The sequence below is a fragment of the Arachis duranensis genome, chromosome 3 (assembly GCF_000817695.3).
Source record: "Arachis duranensis cultivar V14167 chromosome 3, aradu.V14167.gnm2.J7QH, whole genome shotgun sequence".
Classification (NCBI taxonomy): Eukaryota; Viridiplantae; Streptophyta; class Magnoliopsida; order Fabales; family Fabaceae; genus Arachis; species Arachis duranensis.
In genome coordinates, this window is record NC_029774.3 from 100,816,179 (window position 1) to 100,843,188 (window position 27,010).

The following is a 27,010-nucleotide window of genomic DNA, read 5'->3' on the forward strand; positions in this document are numbered from 1 at the left end:
CAGCAAGAGTCTCTAAACCCCATGGTTGGGGGTGAGGAGCTCTGCTGTGTCTTGATGGATTAATGCAATTACTACTGTTTCTCATCCAATCATGCTTCCTTCCATTCTAAGATACTACTTGTTCTTAAATCGGATGAATGTGATGATCCGTGACAATCATCATCATTCTCAACTATGAATGTGTGCCTGACAACCACCTCCGTTCTATCTTAGATTAATTAGATATCTCTTGGATTCTTTGAGGGTGCGTTGAACATTTCCACTGAGAGGATGGGAGGTAGCCACTGACAACGGTGAAACCCTTGCATACAGCTTGCCATGGAAGGAGCCTTGCGTGTTTGAAGAAGAAGACAGTAGGAAAGCAGAGATTCAGAAGACAGAGCATCTCCAAAACCTCAACCTATTCTCCATCACTGCAATTCAAGTACCTGTTTTATGTTCTTTTGCTTTTTACAATCAATCCTGATAATCTTTGATATCCTGACTAAGATTTACAAGATAACCATAGCTTGCTTCAAGCCGACAATCTCCGTGGGATCGACCCTTACTCACGTAAGGTATTACTTGGACGACCCAGTGCACTTGCTGGTTAGTTGTGCGGGATTGCAAAAGTGTGATTGCAATTTCGTGCACCAATTATCTGTCTTGACCAGGATCACTTTAAATGTCAAATCTTATTTCAATTACACTGATTCAATTTGTAAGACATGAATTGTATCAGAAGAATACATTCTGAAGCTACAAAATGTAAAGTACGTCGTGCAAGTTTGAAAGATACGGTGGTAAGATTTTGTTTTTTTTTTTTGAAATGCCACCAGCCACCAATCCTCTTCAGCATTTGAAATGGACCAACATAGCGGGGTTTTCAACTTCTTAGTTTTGAATTGCTCTTCCTATCCTAATTGTTGAAGTAACTTTCAAGAATATGGAGTTCCTTCTTTAACTCTCTAGGTTTTCTCCTCAGATCCGCATAACTCTTCTGTCGGCTTTGCGCAGTTAGAATTTTCACTCGAATTCGCTTAGTTTTCTTCGTTGTCTTGGCTATCAATTCGAGACCTAAGACGCTTGATCCTCCGGGTTCATTTCAACACTGAGACGGTTAGTACACCAATTTCTTTGATGAATACTTTACCTTCTAACATGTCAAACACTGAGTTACACGTGCTGCTACGTCATTCTTCATTCCGAGCCACCCAAAATATCTTCTTTGAATCATGGTACATCTTAGTAACTTCAGGGTGAATCAAAATTCTGCTCTTGTGAGCTTCAGACAATAGTTTATGTGTCAACTTCTGACATTAGGTACACTAATTTTCTTCTTATATCTCCAAATCCCTTTCCTTATTCCTCCAAGTTTCTTCCTTGTCTCCCTCGACCTCTTCTTCTTTCCCTTGCTTAACAGACTTCAACATCCTTGGTAGCTCTTTATCACCTTGTTGCGCTCCCTAAATTTTAGACTTTCTATTGTTTGTAGTTGCAATTAATTCAATCTGACACCTCTGACCATTTTCTCAACACCCAACTTAAGACTCCAATCTCACTTAACAATTCTTCCTTCTGAATCAGCATCCAAGCAACACCCAGAGACTTCCTGCTCAGGGCGTCCATTACCACATCACGATGTTGCATTAGCATGCATTCTAATCCCTTTTATGACGCATCGCAGTAACCCTCAAATAGTTCACTAGGTTCAGGTAATGTAGGTGTTAGAGATGTAATCAATCTCTCCTTCCGAGTTTGAAAATTCTCTTCATGGTCGGGAGTCCATACGAACGATGCATCCTTGCAAGTCAACTTAATCATAGGTAATGCGGTTTGCAAGAATTAAAACTTTTCAACTCCTCGTGACGTTGCACACTTACCCACTTCATCTCCCGTATTCAGAAGTCTCGTTTTACGGAACTAACGTCTTGATGGTTATATCTAGGAATCATACGCTTTGTTAAATCAAGCTCGATTTGAATTTTCAAAGAAATACTAAGTTCAAAAGACAAACGAACAACACAAATGGCGTTCGCAAGAAATCAAATGGATTTCTTGGATGCGATCAACCAAAATTGTAGAGAAATGACGAAATGCACAAGAAAAAGAAATAAGGTACATCTCAAAAAAGGAATTCAAATCAAAACCTTGATACAGAAAATAAGGCATATTGAATCAAGTAAGTCTTAGCCGATTTCAAAGGAATACAAGTTTGCGAAGATTCATTGCCACCCTCTCTTTCGCATAAAGGATTTGGTCCAGACTCTGCTTTGTACTTAACAATTTAATAGCCCAAAAGGAGAACTCCGAGACATTCCTCTCCACTATGTTTCATAGTCACTAATTTCAGATAATCACTCCACATAACTATCGACACTTTTGATCCCTTAGATATAACTCAAATTAAATGTTCAAAATAATCCAACCTACTTTCGCTATATCACTATGATCGCTTGTTATTAAGAACTTATCTATTCATTTATGCTAACCAAAACACCTTTGTCTAATTAACTCAGTCATCTACTAATAATGCACCTGGAAATCATGATTCACACAACTCAATCATGTGTTATGAATGAATGCCATTCTTTGGAATTATGCAAAGTGGTTAAAATTTGGTTACTAGTTTCTTTATTACCTCGAATCTGAGAATTAGATTATGCTTCATCCCATTTTTTTTGTGAACAATCTCTTACCAAATATCCTGGCTTTCTGTAATTGTAACATAAGCCCGACCCAAACCGGCATGGCCTATTCGGATGGCGGCTTCCGCATCTCTATCATCTCAAGTCAGTTCGGCCTTGAAATTTGTTGTGTGTATCCACTTCTCTTGAATTCTTGACCCCTTGGTGCATAGCTCATACCTTGGTCCTTTCTACAGTACTCCGAGCGGTCACTTCCCACCATAGCAACCTGTCTTGAACATTCCTCCGCAATCCTACTCTTGTTCACCAGCTCAGAGAAGGCTCGGACCTCCATAGGCCCCACAGTACTCAGAATATCACTCCGTAATCCACTCTCATACTTAATGCATTTTCACTCCTCATAATCCTTTGGAGTACCCTGACAGACCTTAGAAAACCAACAGAGCTCCTCAAACCTACTCGTGTACTTTGCCACTATTATTGAGCCCTTCTTCAGCTACAATAACTCTAACTCCTTCACCGCCCTAACCGAGTTGGGAAAGTATTTCTTGTAGAATTCGACTCGAAAAGCGTCCCAAGCTATCAGGGAATTGCCTTACTGCAGTAGACGATGAGCTCTTTGCCACTAGAACGAAGCTTCTCCCATCAATTAATATGTGGCAAACTCAACATATTAGTCCTCAAGTACGTGTTGAGTTTGTAAAGCTCTTTCCATTGCCTAGAATCAACTGTCGGCTTTTGTAGGATTCGTTGTTCTGTGGAAAACAGGTGGATTCACCTTCAGGAATGTTGCTAAAGTCATCAGCCCATTACCACCGTTACCGCCATTTCCATTACCAACTTGATTCCCTAATACCTCAATTGTGGCCTACATAGCAGCAGGCATGTTTTCTAAAGTGGTCATGAAGTTTATGGGTTATTTTTAGTCGTTTTGGGTTTCTCATTTACTCTCCGACCTCTTCCTTTACCACGTCCGCATCCACGATACACCATTTGGGTCCTGTTCACACAAACAATTGATATCAAGGTGATCAGTCTTAATTTATCTAGTCTAGTGCTTCAAAGTCCCAAATGCATGCTCGTGAACAAATATACTACATTTATCAGTTAGATAATCCTAAATAGCATATCACACAACCAGAGTGTGCTCAGAAGCATAGTCAGTTCGTCCTTCAAGCTCTACAGGAACGATCTGCTCTGATACCAAAATGTAACACCCTACCACATTGAGCTTTACGTTTAAGTTCGTAAATCAGATGTGGTAAGGTATTACGACCTCTAAAAATAAAAAAGCGTACATAAGAATATATGAAAAGAAGTTTAACTAGGAGCCTTGAAGAAAAGTTGAACAAAATAAATAGATAATGCATTGCACTGGAAACGGTTAAGCGTAAAAGAAACAGATAAGAGTGCATGGAAAGGTTAATATACATATGATATAGAATGCCAAAGATATATATAGTAAGCTCTAGACTCGACCTGCGAAGCAAATGTCGGACAGAGTATATTTATACATATATACATCAAAGTGTTTTCCAAAAGACAAAATACAAATTCTAGTTCTCCAAGTCAACATCTAAGAGGATTAAGATACAAATATAAATAAGTTGGAGAACACTTATACATATATATAAACTAGATACCTAATAAAAGTTCCCAAAACTACTTAGTCTTTACTTCAAGTGAATCTCCAGCACGTTCAGTGAGGAGCCTCACGTCCTACATCAGAAAAACAACGATACATGTATGGAATGAGAACTGAGAGTTCTTAGTATGGTAAAGGTGCCCATATAGATAATAAATAATATTCCGAGAAGCCAAATGCATTCCAAAATCTCCAATAATTCAAATCAAATCCTAGAGTTCTCACTAAACCAGAAATAAAGTAACTATATCTAAGGGTTCGAGTCTATCTCTTCCTAATTAGTTCTCTACAAACTTCCCAATTACCAAGTGGAACAACCCTCAATATCACCTCTGCCAGCATGAGGGATCTCTTAGAAACAAACACAAACAAGTCATACAAGGAAAACACAAATATGGAAACAGATACAGCAAATAGATTAAATAGCATTTAATTACAGTTAAGAAAATAGGAAAGCCAAAACATATACATACTCAAACAAAACATACAAGTGCATATGATGCATGTCTGCCCTATGGCTGATGAGCTTATTTATCGATTATACAGTCAAACTCGATATGTCTGGTAGCTAACCCGGACATTGTCTCTCTGTTGCACACAATAATCTCAGCACGTCAGCTGACCGTTAGAGAGAGAGTACCCTATCACCATTAGAGGAAATACGTGCCCTGTCACCATTAGAGAAAATACATGCGCTGTCACCATTAGAGAGAATATGTGCCCTGTTACAATGCAACCAGAGAGAAATCGTAGACAAATAGAATCGACCACCATCCTTTCCAAAGTTATCACATTCATTGTCTTTTTATCCACTTCATTCATAATATTATCTCACTATGTCCATAGTTACTATCATAATCGATCAATATCATCATCACCATCAATCATCTCTCAAAGTCTCAACATTCGTAAATATATTTGTTCACATAATTCACATCATCATTACCTTATTCAATAGTATTGGTTCATCACTAACTTAGTTCTCTATTCCACAATCTCTCTCAATATTAATCTAACCTCCCCAATATGTTTGCTATTATTCCTAAGCCTAAAAACTCGCTATCAAACCTTAAACAAGGGTTATAGAAGTTTACAAACTTGCCGAAAAGGTCAAACAGTTAAAAACAAAATTTTATGTGAAAAACAAGACTCGTGCATACGCACCATTGCTGTGCGTACGCACGCATCAGAATAAATTACCACAAATGTTGAGAACAAAAATGATACTTTACTCTATTAAAATAATTGTCTTGTATACTTTATTTTGTGTTATGTGTTGCTTTTACTTAAATAACATTTTATAAATGCGAAACAAATTTTTATTTAGTTATTCATGGTTAACAATATAAGTAACTTTTACTTCTAATATTCAAAATATTCTTTTCAAACCAAATCATCTGAACTAATTGAAATAACAAAATTTTGGACCGAACTTATACTTGGGTCTTTTGTTTTCTCTTTTTCTTTTTTACTTTTGTATTTTATTTTATTCTCTTGTTCTACTTTTAAAATTATACTCCATCCCGATGTGATAAATTTTTTTTACCAACAAAAACCCCAACAATGACTAATGAAAAGCTCAAGTTGTGGTATTTCTTGACCTTCTTTCATCTTGTCCAACAACCATAACAAACATGTCAAATCTGAACCCAAAAAGAGAAGTATGATAGGAAAGAAGAACACTCAATTTGCTATACTTGCCAAAGCACTTGAGACTACGGGTGACAAATGGGATAGCCCATCATGTCCCGTTTATTTCATCCACACCCTGCTTAAGAGCATGCTGGAGTGTAGTTTTTTTTAACTCTTTCTTTTAAAATTGGTAACTAACTTAGTGTAAAATCATAACAGAATTAGTACAAAATTAGCAAAAAAATTAGTGCAAAATCATAGTAAAATTAACCATATTCATATAAATTATAACATTTCATTACTCCAACTAACTTACTACCTCATAAATTCATAATAAGAACAGAGTAGAAGATGCAACCTTAACTCAAACACAAAAATTCAAAATCGAGAATAGAGTAGAAGGTGCAACCCTAACTCAAAAAGAAATTCAAAATCAACCTTAGTCCGTACTACTAACACTAACAGAGTAACTATGGGATTGGCTAAAACCGAAAGTTAGATAGCATTCTCGTCATTGTCCTCATCGTTTAAAGGAGCCCTTGCCAGCAGGAGATGAAGCATACGAGGTGCTGCTCACCGCTTGTGAGAGGAGAAGGTGTCACGTCCGTGGAGTATTTGATGACGCAGAGCCAATGGAGGCGTCTTCTCGTCATAGTCAAGGTGCCAATGGTATGCTCAAAAGCTGCTCCCTGCTGTGTTTTTTTCAATCAGATTCCAATTGCAACCAAAATCTAAGCAAAATAAAATCAGAAATTAATTTATGAATGGAAGTTAAAATGGTGATGTGTGATGAATTCACATTTTACGATATTTATTTGCTTTAATTAGGTGGATTTCATTTACTTTTCTTGCATTTATTTATTGAAATAGCATAGTTTCATAATTTTTTCCTAAATTGTACTTGGAAGTAAAAACATGTTTTTTAAGCTTTATAATTGCTAAATGTTATTCACTTTAATTCCATTTGATGCCTTGATATGTTAGTTGAGTAATTTAAGCCTTACAAGGCAAGTATGGATTGAAGAAGTGGAAGGAAAGCATGCAAAATAGGAGAATTCAAGAAATGAAGGATTTGTAAAGTTGACTGTTGACGATCGGATTTCTATCGGTAAAAAAATTCACAAATATAATCATGTTGTAAATATAGTTTCTAAACCAACAAAAATCCTTTCGTACAAAAGTTTTGGTTGTCACTTAAGCAACCCCAATAAAATTTATAACCGAAGTATTTAAACCTCGGGTCGTCTTCTCAAGAAATTGCAGGGAGGTATGTTTTATTATTGGTTATGGAAAACAGTATTTTTGGGTTTTTAAAAGGTTTGAACAAGAGAAATAAATTGCAGGAAATAAATTAATAATGAGAAAACTCTTGGCAAGGTATGAAAATTAGAAGTCCTATCCTAGTTATCCTTATCAGGTGTGATGAGAATTGGGTTTTAATCCCACTTGGTCAGCCTTTGCTAAACAAGGGAAGGTCAAGTAGACTAATTAGCTTGATCCTAGTCAATCCTTATAGAAGGACTAGTTTTAGAGTGATCCAGATCAATCAGTAATTCCAACTTCAATCAACAGATGAGTTTGATAACTCAAGTGTCTCCAATTAATCAACCAAAGCTAAGAATGTAAAAAGCTAAATAAAATCATAGATCTGAAATACCTCAAATTACATTAATAAAAGAAAATCATTCCAAACATAAAGAGTTCATAAACCAAATTGAGAAAATAAGGAAAAGGAACATTGAACCTGAAAATTGAGAAGAAGAAATCCTAATTCCTTTAAGAGGAATCCTAATCCTAAATCCTAAGAGAGAGGAGAGAACCCCTCTCTCTAAAAACTACATCTAAAATTATGAAAAGTGAATTATGAGGAATCCTAATCTTAATCCTAATCCTAATCCTAAATCCTAATACCTCTACTTTGCAGCCTTTAATCTGTATTTTCTTGGCTTGAAACTGGGCTGGAAATAGCCCAAAAATCGCTGGGGGCGAAATCTGCCACGCTGATTTTCGTCACTATGACGCATCCGCGTGGAGCACGCATTCGCGTCGCCTGGCTGTATGGACACTATATGAAATTATATATCAAATTGAAGTCCCAGACGTTAGCTTTCCAACGCAACTAGAACTGTGTTATTTGGACCTCTATAGCTCAGGTTATGACCGTTTGAGTGCAAAGAGGTCAGGCTGACAGCTTTGACAATTCCTTCAATTTCTTGTATTCCTTCCACTTTTGCATGCTTCCTTTCCATCCTCTAAGCCATTTTTGCCCTGTAATCCCTGAAATCACTTATCACACATATCAAGGCATCGAATGGTAATAAGAGAGGATTAAATATAGCAAATTTAAAGACTCTAGGAAGCAAGTTTTTAATCATAGAATAAATTCTGGGAAGGAATTATAAAACCATACAAATAGTATGAATAAGCGTGCAAAGATTTGATAAAAATCACTCAATTGAGCGTAAGATAAACCATAAAATAGTGGTTTATCAACTATTCTGACCTCTTTGTACTAAATTAGTCATAACTTGAGCTACAGAGGTCCAAATGAGGCAGTTTCAGCAGCATTGGAAAGCTAACATCCGGGGCTTCAAAATGATATATAATTTGCTATAGTGGACATAAGTTTAAGTGTGCGTACACACATAATTTGTGTGTATGCACAAGTTAGGATTTAGCAAGTGTGCGTACGCACAAGTCCTGACACATGAGCTCATTAATTGCAAATCACTGAGGGCGATTTCTGGGCCCCCAAAACTCGATCCAACTTATTTTTGAAGCTATTTCAAGCCAAATTGAAGAGGGATGAAGGGGGGATCACTTAGATTTAGGTTTTTACATGTTTTAGTTTAGTTTTTTTAGAGAGAGAAGCTCCCCCTTCTCTCTAGAATTAGGGTTTTTATCTTTATTCTCTCTTTAATTTCTGTATTGAATTCTTGTTTTATTGTAATTTCATTTACATTTTCATATTCTATTGCCTTTAATCTCTTAGTTTCCTTTGTTAATTTCACTTTCATGCCACTTTAGTTTTATGAACACTCTTGTTATTTTTAATTTCATTTAATGCAGTTTTGATGTTTTATATTTCTTTAATGCTTGTTTGAGTTGTTATTTTCATTTTATTGCAATTGGTAATATAGATTTTATTTTTATTGCAATTTATGATGTTTTTCCTTTTATGCATGCTAGGTGTTTGATAAAATGTCTCTTATAATTTTTGCCTAGTTTTTCACACTCTTGGTTAGGAATTGGATAATTAGGTGAACTTGAGTCATGGATGTCCATTCGATATTGTGATTAGGATTGTTAGTTAGTTTGGTTTCCACTAACGCTAGTCTTTCACTAAGTTAATTAGTGAGTTGATTAGGACTTGTGGATTGAGATTAATTATGCCCTTTTGACTTATCCTCGATGTTAGGATAGACTAATTGGGATTAATTCTTAGCAATTATCATGTTTGTGGTCTATGATTATGATAAGAATCCTCAATTCTCCAAACCTTGCCAAGAGCCCTTTTTGCCATTCCAATTCTATTTTTGATTTATTGCTTTGACTTTAATTCGTTGCATGCTTGTTTAATTTCTTACACTTTAATTTCTTACCAATTGCTACCTTAATCCCAATTCTCTCATAGCCAATAATTGGATACTTAATTGCAATTCTTAGGGAGAATGACCCGAGATTTAAAACTCCCGATTTATATTTGTTTTGGATTGTGACATCTTTTGAATTAAGATTTGATTGAGAGGATCCATTGTCGGTTCCGACTATACTTACAACGGAAGAAATTCTATTTTATCTAAATTCCGAGTTGGCATAAATTTTCTTATATCAAATTTGGGTGCCGTTGCGGGGGATTGCAATAGTGTTACATTGTTGGCTATTGTTAATATGTGAATATGTAAATAGCTTATTTTTTATTGGTTGCTTGTTTTTACTTGTAAATATGTCTTTTGGTTATTAGCTTGCTTTAATAAATTTTTGTTTTAAAATGCATATGTGAATAGTTAGTAATTTTGTTTTAAATTGCCTTTTTTGCTTGAATTGCATGTTTAAAATTTTGAATTAGTTTTTAGATGGTTGAAATAGTTTTGGTTGATTCTTGTTTGTGCATATTAAAAGTGCTTTGAATAGTCCATGATTTTGATTTGAAAAATAAAATTTTGGATTAATTTTAAAGTTAATGTAAATAGTTGCATATTTTTGTTAACTTCTTGTTTATATACATTTTAGAATGTTGGTTGAATTTCTGTTTTGAAAAAGAAAATCACTCTGTGCGTACGCACATACCTAGTGCGTACGCACACTCTCATTCATACCCTCTGCTCACAGCGTTCGCACATGCAGACACACAATTGCCCATTTTTCTATCCATGCGTACGCAGGAACGTTAGTGCGTACACACTCCCAATTCACCCTCCTCTGTTGGGAGTAGGGCTGGAAATGAGCCGAGCTGAGCCGAGCTAGACCAAGCTCAAGCTTGGCTCACGAAAATTGAGCTTGGCTTATGGCTCGACTCATTAACAACGAGCCTATTTCTTAAGCTCAAACTCGACTCGCCGAAAGCTCACGAGCTAACTCAAATAATAAAAACATAATCTATAATTCTATCTTGATAAATTATAACTTATATATTTTAAAAAATATTTAAAAAGATCAATTTTATATATTCTCTATCTTTCAATAAATTATAAATTTTTTTATGTCCAACATCAAAATTATATATAAAAATTAAATATAAAATTTTAAATAATTAAGATCATTAATATATATATATATTACTATACTGCACCTCCATAAATCGGATAAGACCGAACTATACCTCGGCTCAACGTCTCAAATTCAACAAAATCCCGTCTCGCAGATCTCGGATTCAAACTTCCTACTCAATCTTGGGCCACAACAAACAAGAATCTCGGCGACCAACGGACCACTAAGAAAATTACGCTATAAAGCCAAAGTTGAGGAACTAAACAAAGGGACGGGAAAAAAGATACCTAATACGTTCACAACACAACCTCGCTCATTATTATTCACCTCTATCTGATCTTTTACTTTACTGACTTGGGCGTCGGAGTCCTTTTTGCAGGTACCACGCTCGGGTCCAGATTCTTCAGGATACAATCTGACCTAACCAGATTGCTGGGCTCGTATCAACCATTAGAAGACCGACGTAAAACTCGGCACCAGCGTGAAGCTCGGCATCAGTATCCGAACAAGAACATTTAGCGCCCACCGTGGGGCCGAAATAGTCCGATTTCACCCACAAACATTTTCGTCCTTGTTATCTACTTGCGTCTACCTTTGTTCTCATTTTTTCTTTGTAGGAAAGGCATCATGACCGATCATTCAGAAACTCAACAACATCCTCGGACTAACGCCGATCTTATAGCTACAAATGCCGCACTCTTGGCAAAGAACCAGCAGATGGCCGAACTATTAGTGGCAATGCAAAACAACAGGGATCGGAAGGTTGACAGCAAGAGGACAAATGCTGAACAGCATGAAGAACACCAGTCGGAGTCCAACGCTAAGACAGAGGAAACTCCGCACAAGTCTGAGAGGCGACGAGCTAATCCATTCTCCGAGGAAATAATGAATTACAAGACGCCTCAAAACTTCACACTTCCGATGACTTTAACACCGTACAAAGGGATAGGGGACCCTAAAGTCCATGTCACCAAATTCGAGTCCATGATGTTTCTCAACAGTGATTGTGACCCTATATTATGTCGATCTTTTCCTACCTTTTTGGACGGAGGTGCTTTACTGTGGTTTTCTAATTTACCTGCAGGGTCCATAACCAACTTTGACGAATTCACCAAGATGTTCATTAATCACTTTGCGGCATCAAAAATTTACGTGAGAGACTCGGATTACCTCAGCACAATCAAACAAGGGCAGCATGAAAGCCTGAAGGATTACATGACGCGCTTCACCACGGCGGCCATGGAAATCCCCGACCTGAACCCAGAAGTACAGCTGCACGCCATCAAGAGCGGCCTTCGACCAGGAAAGTTTTAGGAAGCCATTGCGGTGGTGAAACTGAAGACATTAGAAGAATTCCGAGACAAAGCCACGGGACAGATCGAAATAGAAGAGCTGCGTGAAACACAAAGGAACGAAAGGACGATGACAGGCCGAGTAGGTCCAATATTAAAGATCATAGAAAGTCTTTTAAACTAACCCCAAAATTTGATTCCTACACTAGGTTTAACACAAGATGAGAGGACATAATAAAGGACATACTACACAACAGGCTCAAAAAGCCACCAGTCAAGGCAGGAACGTATCAAGACCAGAAGTACGTGGACAAAGGAAAACATTGCGCGTTTCATCAAAAGTTCGGCCACACCACAGATGAATGCATGGCAGCTAAGGACCTATTGGAGAGGTTGGCAAGGCAAGAGCTACTAGACAAATACATCGGCTCCAAGGGTCGAAAGGAAACAGTCGACGTGACCAAGCCGAAACATGACTTGGAACGCAGAGAAAAAGGAATATGGCGGGAACCAGTGGAAACCCCCACCTCCAAGGGTGTCATAAACTACATATCGGGAGGCTTTGTCGGAGGAGGAGCAACGAACACAGCAAGAAAGTGAAGCTATAGAGCCATGATGACAATGGAAGGAACTCAGCAGAGTTCCACCATGCCCACCTCCTCAGCCAATATTAGTTTCAGTGCTTCTGACTTTAAATCAAGAGCCCCGAACTTGGACGACCCCGTAGTAATCTCAGTAAGCATGGGAGAACTAACTATGAAAAAGGTGCTACTCGATCCAGAAAGTAGCGCCGATGTCTTGTTCTACTCCACGTTTAAGAAGATGCAACTAAGTGATAAATTACTATAGCCGTCAGAAGGGGAACTAGCAGGGTTCTCAGGCGAGAGAGTCCCCATATCAGGTTACGTCTGGCTGAGAACGACATTAGGAGAACCTCCGAGCTCTAAAACACTAGACATTCAATTTCTAGTGGTCGACTGCATTAGCCCTTACAACATCATCTTGGGACGTCCATCCCTTAACTCTTTCGGAGCTATTGTCTCCATCATTCATTTATGTGTCCAGTTTCCCCTGCAGGACGACAAAGTAGCAACAGTCCACGCCAACCACAAGGAGGTCAGACAATGCTACAACGCGAGCTTAAAAAAGGTTGAAAGGGAAGCTATTCCGAGGATTAACTCAGTTTACAACTCGGAACGCATCCCGCGCCTAGCCGAAATGGATCCCAGAGACAATCAGTGTCGTCCTTCTCCAACAGACGATCTTGAAAAGGTAGAATTAAATGCACTAAACCAATATACCAACATTGGATCAGCTTTTTCTGCAGAAACAAGACAACATTTGAAGGACATATTGAAAGATAATGCCGACTTATTTGCCTGGACTCCGGCCGACATGCCCAGGATTGATCCCAAGTTCATCTACCACAAACTAGCAGTCTACCCCAACACCCAACCTGTACGGCAGAAGAAACGCAACTTGGGAACTGAACAAATAAACACAGCAGCAGTTGAAACACAAAAACTACTTGATGCAGGCTTCATTAGAGAAGTCCGATTTTCTTCATGGCTGGAAAACGTGGTTATGGTCAGGAAAAACTCAGGGAAACGGCGAATATGTGTAAATTTCACAGATCTAAAAAAAGCCTGCCCAAAAGATTCGTATCCATTGCCGAACATAGACAGACTGGTGGATGACACCTCGGGCTACAAAGTGCTAAGCTTCATAGACGCCTACTCTGGATACAACCAGATTCAAATGCACCCAGGCGACGAAGACAAGACAACCTTTATAACTGACCAAGGTAACTTCTGTTATAAAGTAATACCTTTCGGACTAAAAAATGCAGGTGCCACTTATCAGAGATTGATGGACAAAATATTCCAAAAACAAATCAGAAGAAACATTAAATATATGTTGATGACATGGTCGTCAAGTCCAGTTCAGAGGAACAACATAAGACCGACTTGAAAGAAGTTTTCCAGCAAATTCGAACACATCACATGAGATTAAACCCGAAAAAATGCGCATTCGGTGTACAGAAAGGGAAGTTCCTCAAATTCTTGTTAACGAACTGAGGAATAGAGGCCAATCCAGACAAGTGTCAAGCCATCTTAAATATGCAAGCACCAAAAACAATCAAAGAAGTACAACGATTAACAGGATGCCTGGCCGCCTTATCAAGATTCCTACCGGCCGCAGCTACGAGATCGTACCACTTCTTCAAGATCATGAAAAAATCGGAAAAATTCCTATGGACGAATGATTGTGAAAAAGCATTCTCCGAATTCAAACAAATCTTGGGATCACCATCCATTCTGCAGAAACCAGAACAAGGTAAACCACTACTAGTTTTCCTTTCAATTTCAGCTAACACCGTCCGTTCTGTACTTGTAACAAAAACAGGAAAAGAACAACACTCAGTATACTTTGTAAGCAAAGTCTTACAAGCTAGCATTCACTTTGGTAATTACTCCTCGGCGCCTAAGGCACTACTTCCAAACACATCCGATCATAGTACGCACGGGACACCCCCTGCGATAGATACTATCTAAACCAGACTTAGCAGGACGGATGACGAAATGGGCGATGGAGCTTTCTGAATTTGACATATCATACCAATCAAGGGGATCACCGAGGGCTCAAGCATTGGCCGACTTTGTGACAGAATTCACAGACAAAGTAGAACACCCCAAAGTATGGGAATTATACGTGGATGGAGCATCAAAGGAAAACGGGTGCCGAGCAGGAATCCTCCTAAAAGACGATGAAGGAGTTCAGGCCGAGCAGTCAATCAAATTCCTCTTCCAAGCAAAAAACAACCAAGCCGAATATGAGGCATTACTAGCAGGCATGCGATTGGCCAAAGAAGTAGGGATCTCCAACTTAACCGTGCATTGCGACTCATTACTTGTAGTATAACAGGTAAACGGCCAATTTCAGGTACGCGACACACTATTAGAAAAATATTTGAACTTGGTCAAAACCCTAGTGGACTCCTTTCAAAATTTTGAAATACTACATATACCTAGAGATCAAAACCAAAGAGCTGACATTTTATCCAAATTAGCAACACATAGGATGACCGAGCAAACAGATAAGCTCCACCACCTTACACTAACAGAAACAAGTTTAGATACAAAAACTGTTTTCAGTATCTCACAGGGACAAGAAGATTGGCGAGAACTATTCATCGCCTACCTAAAGGACGGAGAGATACCTGAAGGTGAGACACCCAAGACACTAAGATATAAGGCGAACCAATACACCCTACTGGGAACCGAACTATACAAAAGAGGAATTTCTAAACCCCTTTTGAAGTGTCTCGGACCAATAGAAGCTGAAACCGCCATGAACGAATTACATGACGGAATCTGTGGAAACCATATTGGAAGCAGAAGCCTAGCTAAGAGGATACTCCGAGCTGGTTACTATTGGCCAACGATCTAAACAGACTGCAGAAAGAAAGTACAAAGCTGCGACGCATGTCGGAAGTGTGCGCCACTCATCCACAACCCAGCCGAACTCCTGCACACATCGACTATCAGCTGGCCTTTCCACAAATGGGAAATGGACATACTGGGACCATTCCCGATCTCTACAGGACAGGTAAAATTTCTACTGGTAGCTATTAATTACTTCACAAAATGGGTCGAAGCACAACCTCTGGCAAGGATCACAGCCGAAAAGGTACAAAATTTTATTTGGAAGTCAATCATATGCAGATTCGGTTTACCTAGGGAGATCGTATCCGATAATGGCAGACAATTCACGGATAAAAAAATCGCATCATACCTCGAAGACTTGCATATCAAACATTATTTCTCCTTTGTCGAGCACCCACAAACAAACGGGCTTGCAGAGGCAGCTAACAAAGTCATCTTATAGGCACTAAAAAAGAAGTTAACAGATGCCAAAGAATGATGGGCCGAACTCATACCAGAAGTGCTATGGAGCTATAATAAAACACCATAAACGACAACAAATGAAAGCCCATTCCGACTAGTATACGGCGCAGAATGCATGATACCAATCGAAATAAGCCAAGGATCCAGTAGAACCGAGTATTTCAACGAAAGCAGCAACTCAGCCAATAGAATGGTCGAGCTCGACCTCATTGATGAAGAACGAAGTCGAGCCGAACTAAGGCAACAGGCAATGCAAGCAATCATGAGGAAACAATATAACAAAAGGGTAAGACCGAGAAAATTGCAAGAAGGAGACCTAGTCCTGAGACAGATGGAAGAAGTCTGAAAACCACTAGGACAGGGGAAGCTAGCTGCAAACTGAGAAGGTCCTTTCAGAATTTCTAAAGTGGTCGGAAAAGGAGCGTACTGCCTGGAAACGTTAGAAGGAGTGTCGCTCCCAAACACTTGGAACATTTCATCACTAAAAATGTACTACAGTTGAATATTTCAACACGAAAATGAGCTGGTTAAGTACTCTTTTTCTTGATCACGAGGTTTTTCCCTAAGGAGGGTTTTACTCGGACAGGTTTTAACGAGGCCGACCATCTCATATGTCAATTCAGATCAATAGAAATTCATTTTCATCATATCTATGCATTCTTAAAAAGTATGGAACGTATATCAAATAAACAAGCCCAACAAAACTCATAACAAACCGATCCTACGAAGTCGGAAACAATAGTCAAGCATACGAACATCTATTAACGAAACGACTAGCATACGAAGAGCTAGTACAAATATCCACAAAGTCAAAAGCCGACAAACAACAAGTCGACAATTCAAGTTCAAAATACTCCAATCAAAAACGGAGAATTACAAAATAACATAAAAATATTACATCAAGGGGGAGGGACACTTTCAGCCTAATCTTCAACGCCTTCATCATCGGCCAGACGACCGTCTACAACGATTTTTGCCACATTGAGCTTCCCGACATCAAAAGTCGGAGAGAACAATGATACTTGGCTAACAGCATGGTCAAACCCAGCAATGAACATGTCCATCTTTTCATCTTCAAGCTCATTCAGGCGAGCAGTCATTTCGCCCTTAACCTTATTATTCTCTTTGAAATCTGCCTGGAGCACTCTAATTTGCTCCTGAAGACGACCCACCTCATCTTCTTTCTCTTTCTTCAGCAATTTGACCCGCTCATTCAAAGCCACTACTTCATCCTCCCTCTCCTTCATCTTGCCAATCACATTAACAATAACTTTTTCCTTTTCCTTTAATAACTGCTCAAGAGAGGCAGCTTTCTCGGCCGCATCACGCTGCTCGGAGCTTAAAAGCTCAGTTGTGCGACCAATACATAGCAACCGAGAAGCAACAATCTGTGAAATCGCAGAACTCAATACAACTATGCAAAGTAAAACAAAGGACAAAAAGAATGCAGGAAAACAGAATACCTGAATAAACTTGCCCATCCCTTCAAGCCCTACCCGACGAGTCAGGACCATGTTTCCAGGATACTGGGAGACACGATCTGCAAGTTCAGCAAGGGGAAATTGGTCACTCCAGAGGGAATGAGAATTAGCACCAGGCAGAAAATCGTGCAAACGACGCTGTCGCTCGAAAACAGATTTCACAGCTGGATTCTGGTCACCCTCAGAAATAACCTCTAAAGATCTATCAGATTCAGTCTTCCTCCTCTTTGAAGAAGGGGGATTGGGGCAGCAGAAAAAGCAGCATCACCCTCCGTGTCTTTTACCAAACCAGAAACGCTTTCGCCTTTTTCACCCTTCTTCTTCAAATAAGCTTGGAACTTAGTCGAGTTCAGATTCGGCAACTTACTACCTACAAAACATCAAAAACAGAGAAACCCAAAATCAACAACTACAAAACCAAAAAGAACATACGCAAAAAGTTTCATTTACCTATATACAATTCCAGTCCAGTCACGTCACTTTCAACATCAAATTTTAACAAATCGGGAATACACAAACAATCTCCCTTAGCAAAATTTTCAATAAGATACTCTAATAAGCAATCCTCCTCCTCACTCCTCTCGTCGGCCTTTAGAATTTGTAAGGGCTCCGAACACCAAAACAAAGAAAATTTCTCTATCATTTCATCATCCAGGTAAAACGGGTACACAGACTCCACCGACCGAACTTTGACAAACATTGGCTTGAAATTTTTAAAAGAAGACTTATATAACAAAAATAAGGAGCGACCAGGATAACTACTCAAACAGACCCACAACCCTTTACGGACACCTTTAGATTGGAACAAAGAAAAGAAGATATTTAACGAAGGGGGAAAAGCAAGGAAATTCATCAATACTTTGAAAGCTCTCACGAAGGCCCACGAATTTGGGTGTAACTGCGACGGAACACAGTTTAATTGGGTCAAAATCTTACACTCAAAATCTGAAAAAGGTAAACGTACACACAACTCAGTCAAGCAGGGATCATACATATAGAAATAGCTCCAGTCCTTCGTCTCTCACAAACCCGTTCCTCGCTAGAACAAGGAAGCAGCTCAACTCGAACATTCGAACCAACCCTAACAAACCCCTCAATACCCAGAGAACGAACATACACATAATCACAAAACGAAGAAGCACGAGTCTTTACATCTTCGTGAACCCAATGGTAAGGGTTATCCTTATTCACTTCAACTACCTTAATTTTTTCTTTCTCTTTTTGTCTAGCCATTTTTCTTTGGGAAACAGTAAGAAGGGAAGAAATGAAATAGAACAGATGAAGCCAAGAGACAAGCAAACTAACCTCTGGAAGACATGACTCTTGGGAACTAGCCACACTTTTTTACGAACTGAAATTACATTTTGTTAAGGATATAGGTTTAATTACAAGCCCACTATCTTAGTGGGAAGTGGAAACAACATTCACGTGCCCACATGCAAAACGGTTCAATTTCAACACGGTAAAGACAAACAATTTATTACAGCCCAGTTTACAAGGTGTCACAAAAAAAATCTAAACCAATTTTTCACTTTCAAATTCCCACAAAAAACATAAACCCAAGCTTGGCACGCGCATTGAGTTTGGGGGCTCTAAGATATCTTACTACGCCGAGGTATAAAAGCACAATAATAAGCTCAACTTCCGCATCAAGTCAAGTTTGGGGGCTGTGTACTGCACCTCCATAAATCGGATAAGACCGAACTATACCTCGGCTCAACGTCTCAAATTCAACAAATCATGTCCCGCAGATCTCAGATTCAAACTTCCCACTCAATCTCGGGCCACAACAAACAAGAATCTCGGCGACCAATGGACCACTAAACAAATTACGCTATAAAGCCAAAGTCGAGGAACTAAACAAGGGGACGGGAAAAAAGAGACCTAATATGTTCACAACACAACCTCGCTCATTATTATTCACCTCTATATGATCTTTTACTTTACTGACTTGGGCGTCAGAGACTTTTTTTGCAAGTACCACGCTCGGATCTAGATTCTTCAGGATACAATTCGACCTGCCAGATCGTCGGACTCGTATCAACCATTAGAAGATCGACGTAAAACTCGGCACTGACGGGAAGTTCGGCATCAGTATCCGAACAAAAATAATTACTATTTTATATGTTATAATTAAGCTAGAGCTAATGAGCTGAATTTATCCAAGTTTAACTTCGACTCATTTATTTTACGAGCTCAATTCTAAGCTCAAACTCCGCTCACGAGTTCAGCTTATCGAACTATTAATGAGTCGAGTTCTAAGCTAGCTTGACTCACTTCCAGCCCTAGATGGGGCACCCGCAAGCTATGTGCTTCTGCATCCCCCTGCTCTTCCCTTCTCCTTTCTTTTCTTCTTCTCTGAGCCACCCAACAGCCATCAGCTTCTCCGTTTCAACTTCCATCTTCTTCACCATCATCATCATCCATCCCTGTTTCAGCCTCCAGTCAGCGACCTCCCTTTTCTCTTCATCTTCTTTCCCTTGCCCAACCCTCTTCTCCTCTCTCCGCGTTGCAGAACCACAGCCTCCGCCAACCATCACCGCCGGCGATAATCCACCTTCGCCGCGCCCCTTTCTCTTCTTCCCCTCTTCTCACCTCCGCTGAGCCAGAAAACCACAGCGCCAGCTCCTCCTCTCCGCCAAAGCCCAGAGCAGCAGCGGCCACCTTCTCCATTCCTGGGTCTCCTCTCGTCTGCCACCAAACAGTCGTGACACCCAACCTTCGTTGCCGCGTCCTTACCGGCGTTCCCGCCCGTCACCACCACTCCCTGTCCGAACCCTAACTCCACCCACCGTCATAAAACCACCGTAGCCTCCACCATCGATGAGCCACCGCAACCCTCACCTCCTCTCTTCGTTCCCCAAAACCACCGCACCCAGCTCCCCTGTATCCTTTCCGTCGCCATCAGGTCCAGAGACTACAGGGTCTTCTTCTTCGCGAACCTTCTTCCGACATGGCCCCTGTCGCTCTCGTTCTTTCTGGGTTGAAGAATAGAGCAAGTGCAAGCTCTTGTTTCTTCGTCTCAAGCGAGTTCCAGCTGCTGCGACATATCCCCTGTTTCTTTGCTGCGCCCCTCCTCCGCTGCTGCCATTGGAGCAGCTCCACCACCATCTCACCACCAGGCCAGCTGAGTTGCTCCGGCCGTTCACTCACCATCATCAACCTTCTTCTTCCCCTTCCCTTCCTCTGTTCCAATTCTGCTTCCCAGGTTCACGTTTTTCTGTAATTGAGCTGTTTCAGTCATTAGTTTACTGCTAGTTAATTTTGTTTAGCTTAAGTTAGTTAGAAATGCATGCTTAGTTGACTAGGGTGTTAGAGAATCTGAGCTGGATAGTGGATTTAGGGTTGTCTTGATCAATAATGTTGTTTGGAAATGTTGATGTTTCATTGATTTTCTCTTTATTTATCGCTGATGATATGCCCCTATGCTTATTTGATTTATTTGAGGCTGCTGCATAATTGTTATTGCTGCTATATCCTTGCTGAGTGATGCTGAGTTCCAGTTTCAATTTGAACTTCATTGTTTGATTCAGTGACGCTTAATTGTTTGAATCCATACTACCTACTTGTACTTGATTATTGAATTCAATGAAGGAATGCTAACTGAATCAATTCTTTTTGTGCATTATTGTTGACTTGGTGCTGTAACTTAGGCCATTATTTGCTCATGGCTGCTGGTTGCTTAATTGTTCATTGCTGTTTGTTGCTGTAGGTTGGCTTATTTGTTTATTTCATATGAATTCATGTGAGTTTAATTGTTATCGCATTCATTTGGAACTTGGGTTGATTTGGTTGAGCAACACTGGGGAAAAGTGCTATGTACTGCTGAATTGCTGCCGGAATTTATCTTAATCTGTTTTCAATATTCATCATTGATATTGATTAATTGAGTTGGTGCTTCGGCCGGTGGTTCCCAACTGTTGTTTACTCAATTGAGTGATTATCCGGTTGATTGCTTCTCTGTTTTGGTTGATGGATGCTGAGGTTTTTGCATTCACTATTTTGCTGCATTCTTGTAACAGTTGCTAAATTTCTGGAAGTGTTTGTGCAGTAGTGATTTCTGAACTTATTCACTTGATTTAGGATGCTTAATTGTCTGAATTCATGTTGAATACTTGTGGTTGGTTGTTAAATTCAAAGAAACAATGCTGCTTGTTGCTGGTTGGCTTGGTTTGAATTGCTTAGTGATGTTTTGTTTCTGTTTGTTAGCTTAGTTGCTCAATTTATGTGAATCCATATCTGGTTTTTGTGTTTAATTGTAATGCATTCATATGGAATTCGGATTGATTGATTGAAATTGGGATATAGGTCAATTTACTGCTGAAATGTTGGCGGATTTTCCTAAACCTATTTCATTAAATGATATTGTTTTTACTTGGTGCAACAAGATTCTAATTGACGGAATTCTGTGTCAAAAAGAATCTTGTTTGCTTAAGGGTTTTGGAAATTTCCTCAAGAGTCTCCTTACAAGTCTTGGTCAATTCTTTAATCTCTTTGCTTGTTTTATCTTGTATGTTATTTTTAAGGATTGAACAACCTTGATTGAGTTTCGATTTGACCATAAACTTGGTTTTCATTTAAATTCAAGTCTCTTTTGCATGCTCTCAGAAGGTTGGATTTCTTTTTACCTATGTGGCTGAATTTGATTCAATTTTCTCCATGTCTAAGTTGCCTTGAGTCACATAGTAAATGAACTTGTCAATTTTTCATTTCAACCATGTGATTTTCATACCTCATATGAATTTGGTGTTTGAATCTCTCAAATGTTTTTAACTTACCAACACCAAGTTGCTTAAACTTATGCCAATTTACTTGTGATTGATATTTACTTGATTATGTCTCTACACATACATGTACATCACTTGTTTTGGCATCTTGAAATTTTGAAAAGTGAATAGAAACTTGCTTGTTTTGACAGTTTTGAAACTTTTTGGAATCAAGGAACTTGTGACTATGCACCTAAATTTTGATTTTCCTTCCATTTCTTTTACTAACTTTTCCCTTCTTTTTACATAACGTTTAACTTTTGTTTTCTTTTTCAATTAACTTTTTCTTTTCCTTCACCTAACTTTAAAATTTTCTTTTTTCTTTCAATTAACCATTTTCCTTTTTACTAACATAACTTTTAACTTGTAACTTTCTTTTTATTTTTCAACTAACATTAACTTTTAACTTTTAACTGTTTTCTTTTTCTTTGTGCATAGTAACAATGCTCCTTCCTTCTTTTATTCTTTGTTAAACAAGCAAGTTAGCTTTCCTCATGTCCTGAATTTGATTGGAAGTTATTTGTGTTTGATTTAATTTGATTCTCATGTATGCTTCCATTCAAATTTTTATTATCTGTTCACTTCATATGCTGTTTTGTGACTTAGCTCTTTCTTTTTCAGCACTACCATCACTCTTGCAGCCACTCTATCGCCTAACCCACCAGCTGAAGGTGGAGGTGACACAGTGATGACTCCTTCCACTCCGCATGATCATGAGCACCGAGGACGGTGCTATATCTTAAATGTGGGGAGGTTGTCCATCTTCAACAAGCATTTTGGGTGACAATCTTCATTTCCGAACACTTTTAGTGTAGTTTCTTTTTATGTTTTTTTGGTACTTTGTATATATTTTATCCTTTTGAGGAACCTTTTACTTAGTTTATTGCACTTTCTTAGTTTATTGCACTTTTTAATTTTGTTTATACATAACCTAGTATTATATTGTAGTGATGCATATTTTTACATCTTTTAATTTTGGCTTTTACATATGCTTTTTAGTTTTAGTTATGATTGTGATTTGGATGATGTGATGATTGCACCTAGTTTGGTTTCCTATATACTTGCTATCTTGGTTTTGATTGAAATTGGGAATTAAACTTAGGATTTTTGACCTTTTTCATCTAATCACACTATATACATATATAGAATAAGTGTTAGTCAATTAATGAAATTTCCAAGAAGCTTATCTTTTGTATATAGGGTATTGAAAATTCGAATTGAAGTGAGTTGAAATTCTTTGAAACTTGCATGATTTATATATTGTGGAATATGATTTTTGAGTTAAAGAACATACAACTTGTGAGTTTTTGAGCCTTATTGTGTGGTTACATCATTGGACCACTTATTTCATTATTGTGTGTTGCTCTTCTCTACGATTGCAATCTTTGGTTTGTTTAAGTCTGTATATTCATTGTTTAATGTATTTTTATGCATTTATGTGATTGAGGCCATTATTTTTTTATAGCTCACTTATCCCAAATAGCCTACCATTGCATTTACCCGTGTTTGCCACTTTGAGCCTTTTTAATCCCTTTTTGTTATTGATTGAGCACACCACTAACTATAAGCGAAAAAAAACAATGAATGTCCCTATTTTGAATCTTTGAATAGCTTAAGTTAGTGAAAGTGTGTAATGTTTAAGTGTGGAAAAAATGTGGGAACTTTGGGTGATGAAAATGTGTTTTATGCTTATTGAAAAATGTTGAAAATTTGGGTACATGCTCATGTAATATTATAGAAACCATATGCATTGATGAGTTGGTATATATATTATGTTCTTGAAAAAAAAAAAAGAGAAATAATGAAAAGGGGACAAAATTACCCCAATGAGAAATTCAATAATAATCAATGCATATGTGATTTAATTGAATTTAATGCATGAGTGTGTGTATGGATGTAAAAGTGAGATTATGGGTAGCTAAGCTTGATATTAAGGTTGTATAGATTGTGTATGTGTTAGGTGAGAACTTAGGTTAATCAAAGATTCAAATGTAAACCCACCTAGCTATATATACATCCTTACCTTTATCCTTAGCCCCATTACAACTTTAAAAAGACTTTATGATTTTTGCATATGTACATTAAATACTTGTTGATTGGTTAGATGAAGAACAAACCTTAAAAAGCATGATTGGAGAAGAATTGAGTGGATTGACTCTAAACACTTGAGTGACTAGAGTGCATACACATATCCAGTGAGGGTTCAATCACTCAATTGCATATTTCCACCTATGATCATTGCTTATCTTGCAAGTTTGGTTAAATTTTTTTATATGACTCAATTCAATTGTGAATAGGATTTGGTTATAATTGCTTTAGCCCTTGATTGTGTATAGATGCTTTCTTAGAAATTGATTTAATTAGACTAATTAAATATATATATATATAGTTAGATAGTATAGTTACATACATATACGTAGATTGTATATAGTTAGTTATATTGAATAATTGTTGATTCCCCTTCTTGTCTTCCTTTGGTATAGCATGAGGACATGCTATTGTTTAAGTGTGGGGATGTGATGAATCTACATTTTACGATATTTATTTGCTTTAATTAGGTGGATTTCATTGACTTTTCTTGCATTTATTCATTGAAATAGCATAATTTCATAATTTCTCCTTAAATTGTGCTTGGAAGTAAAAACATGCTTTTTAAGCTTTATAATTGCTCAATTTTATTCTCTTTAATTTCATTTGATGCTTTGATGTGTTTGTTTAGTAATTTCAGGCTTACAAGACAAGTATGGATTGAAGAAGTGGAAGGAAAGCATGCAAAATGGGAGAATTCAAGAAATGAAGGATTTGTAAAGCTGCCAGTCCTAACCTCTCTGTACTAAATTGGTCATAACTTGAGTTACAGAGGTCTAAATGAGGCGGTTTCAGCGGCATTGGAAAGCTAACGTTTGGGGCTTCAAAATGATGTATAATTTGCTATAGTGAACATAAGTTTAAGTGTGCGTACACACAATTTATGCATACGCGCAAGTCAGGATTTAGCAAGTGTGCGTACGCACACACCTGTGCGTACGCACAACTCTTGGCATGTGAGCTCATTAATTGCAAATTGTTGGGGGCGAATTCTAGGCCCCCAAAACCCAATCCAACTTATTTCTGAAGCTATTTCAAGCCAAATTGAAGAGGGATGAAGGGGGGATCACTTAGATTTAGGTTTTTACATGTTTTAGTTTAGTTTTTCTAGAGAGAGAAGCTCCCCCTTCTCTCTAGAATTAGGGTTTTTACCTTTATTCTCTCTTTAATTTCTCTCTTTAATTCTTGTTTTATTGTAATTTCATTTACATTTTCATATTCTATTGCCTTTAATCTCTTAGTTTTCTTTGTTAATTTCACTTTCATGCCACTTTAGTTTTGTGAACACTCTTGTTACTTTTAATTTCATTTAATGTAATTTTGATGTTTTATGTTCTTTAATGCTTGTTTGAGTTGTTATTTTCATTTTATTGCAATTTATGATATTTTTCCTTTTATGCATGCTAGGTGTTTGATAAAATGTCTTATAATTTTTGTCTAATTTTTCACACTCTTGGTTAGGAATTGGATAATTAGGTGAACTTGAGTCATGGATGTCCATTTAATATTGTGAGTTATGGATTGTTAGTTAGTTTGTTTCCACTAACGCTAGTCTTTCACTAAGTTAATTAGTGAGTTGATTAAGACTTGTGGATTGAGATTAATTATGCCATTTTGATTTATCCTCGATGTTAGGATAGACTAATTGGAATTAATTCTTAACAATTATCATGTTTATAGTCTATGATTATGATAGGAATCCTCAGTCCCCAACCCTTACCAAGAGCCTTTTTTGCCATTTCAATTCTATTTTTGATTTATTGCTTTGAATTTAATTTCTCGCATGCTTGTTCAATTTCTTGTACTTTAATTTCTTACCAATTGCTACCTTAATTCCTATTCTCTCATAGCCAATAATTGGATACTTAATTGCAATTCTTATGGAGAACGACTCTAAATTTAAAACTCCCGCTCTATATTTATTTTGGATTATGACATCTTTTGAATTAAGATTTGATTGAGAGGATCCATTGCTAGTTCGGACTATACTTACAACGGAAGAAATTCTATTTTATTTAAATTTTGAATTGGCATAAATTTTTTCATATCAATGTGCTAGTATGTTGGAGCATGTTGTGTAATCCACAAATGTGGACCTGTGAAGTCACTAACCTGCAAAACGCAGGTTACGTTTTGCCTGAGACGAAATAGTGAAATAGTTGCAAAATGCAGATTGCATATGGCAGGAGAGGAGAACGAAATCTCGAAACGTGTCCCTGCCACCTACATGCCGACATGACTCCCAGCTTTGACCATCCTCGAAGCTCCAAAACGCAACCTGCGTTTGGCAGGCTGCAGAGGCAAATTGCAAGCTGCGATTGGCAGTCTCCCCACCTGCATGCATGACACGTGTATGGAGAGTGGTGGAGCTGGTGTTTATAAACAAAACGCAGACCACACCGTTTCACTTATGCTTGTTTGAAATTTTCACTTGCTGCGAGTGGTATAGCTTAAAGAGTGAAAGGGTTGGAGTTGAGGGTGAAGGCGGGTAAGTGGTGGGAGGAAGAACCAGTGAAGACTTAGGTTTTTATTTGGTGAAGAAGTAAAAATGTCTTGTAATTTTACTTTACCTGAAAAACATATTATTGAATATCTAGATCATCCTCAAATGGTAAGTTTTTTTTTATAGTGAATGAATATATTGATTTTTATGTTCTTTATTTATGTTTTAGTTAATAAATTTATTGTTAATTTTATTATTATTATTAGGATTAGTATATTGTTAACTTTTTACAATACTGTTTATGATAATGATAACAATTAAAAAGTTATTTTTTAATAATAAATAGGATTGTTTAATAATTTATTATTATTTTTAGGATAATAATAAAATTCTGTCGTTATAGTATTTTTTAATATAA

At 37.8% G+C, this 27,010-nt stretch overlaps 1 long non-coding RNA gene across 1 annotated transcript; it reads left to right on the forward strand.

Moving 5' to 3' along the window:
• Positions 1–19,595: 19,595 nt before the first annotated feature.
• Positions 19,596–25,490, forward strand: LOC107493617 (uncharacterized). The gene is made up of 2 exons (XR_008007421.1): positions 19,596–20,503; positions 22,683–25,490. It is a non-coding gene; the product is annotated as an uncharacterized LOC107493617 (long non-coding RNA).
• The last annotated feature ends 1,520 nt before the right edge of the window (positions 25,491–27,010 follow it).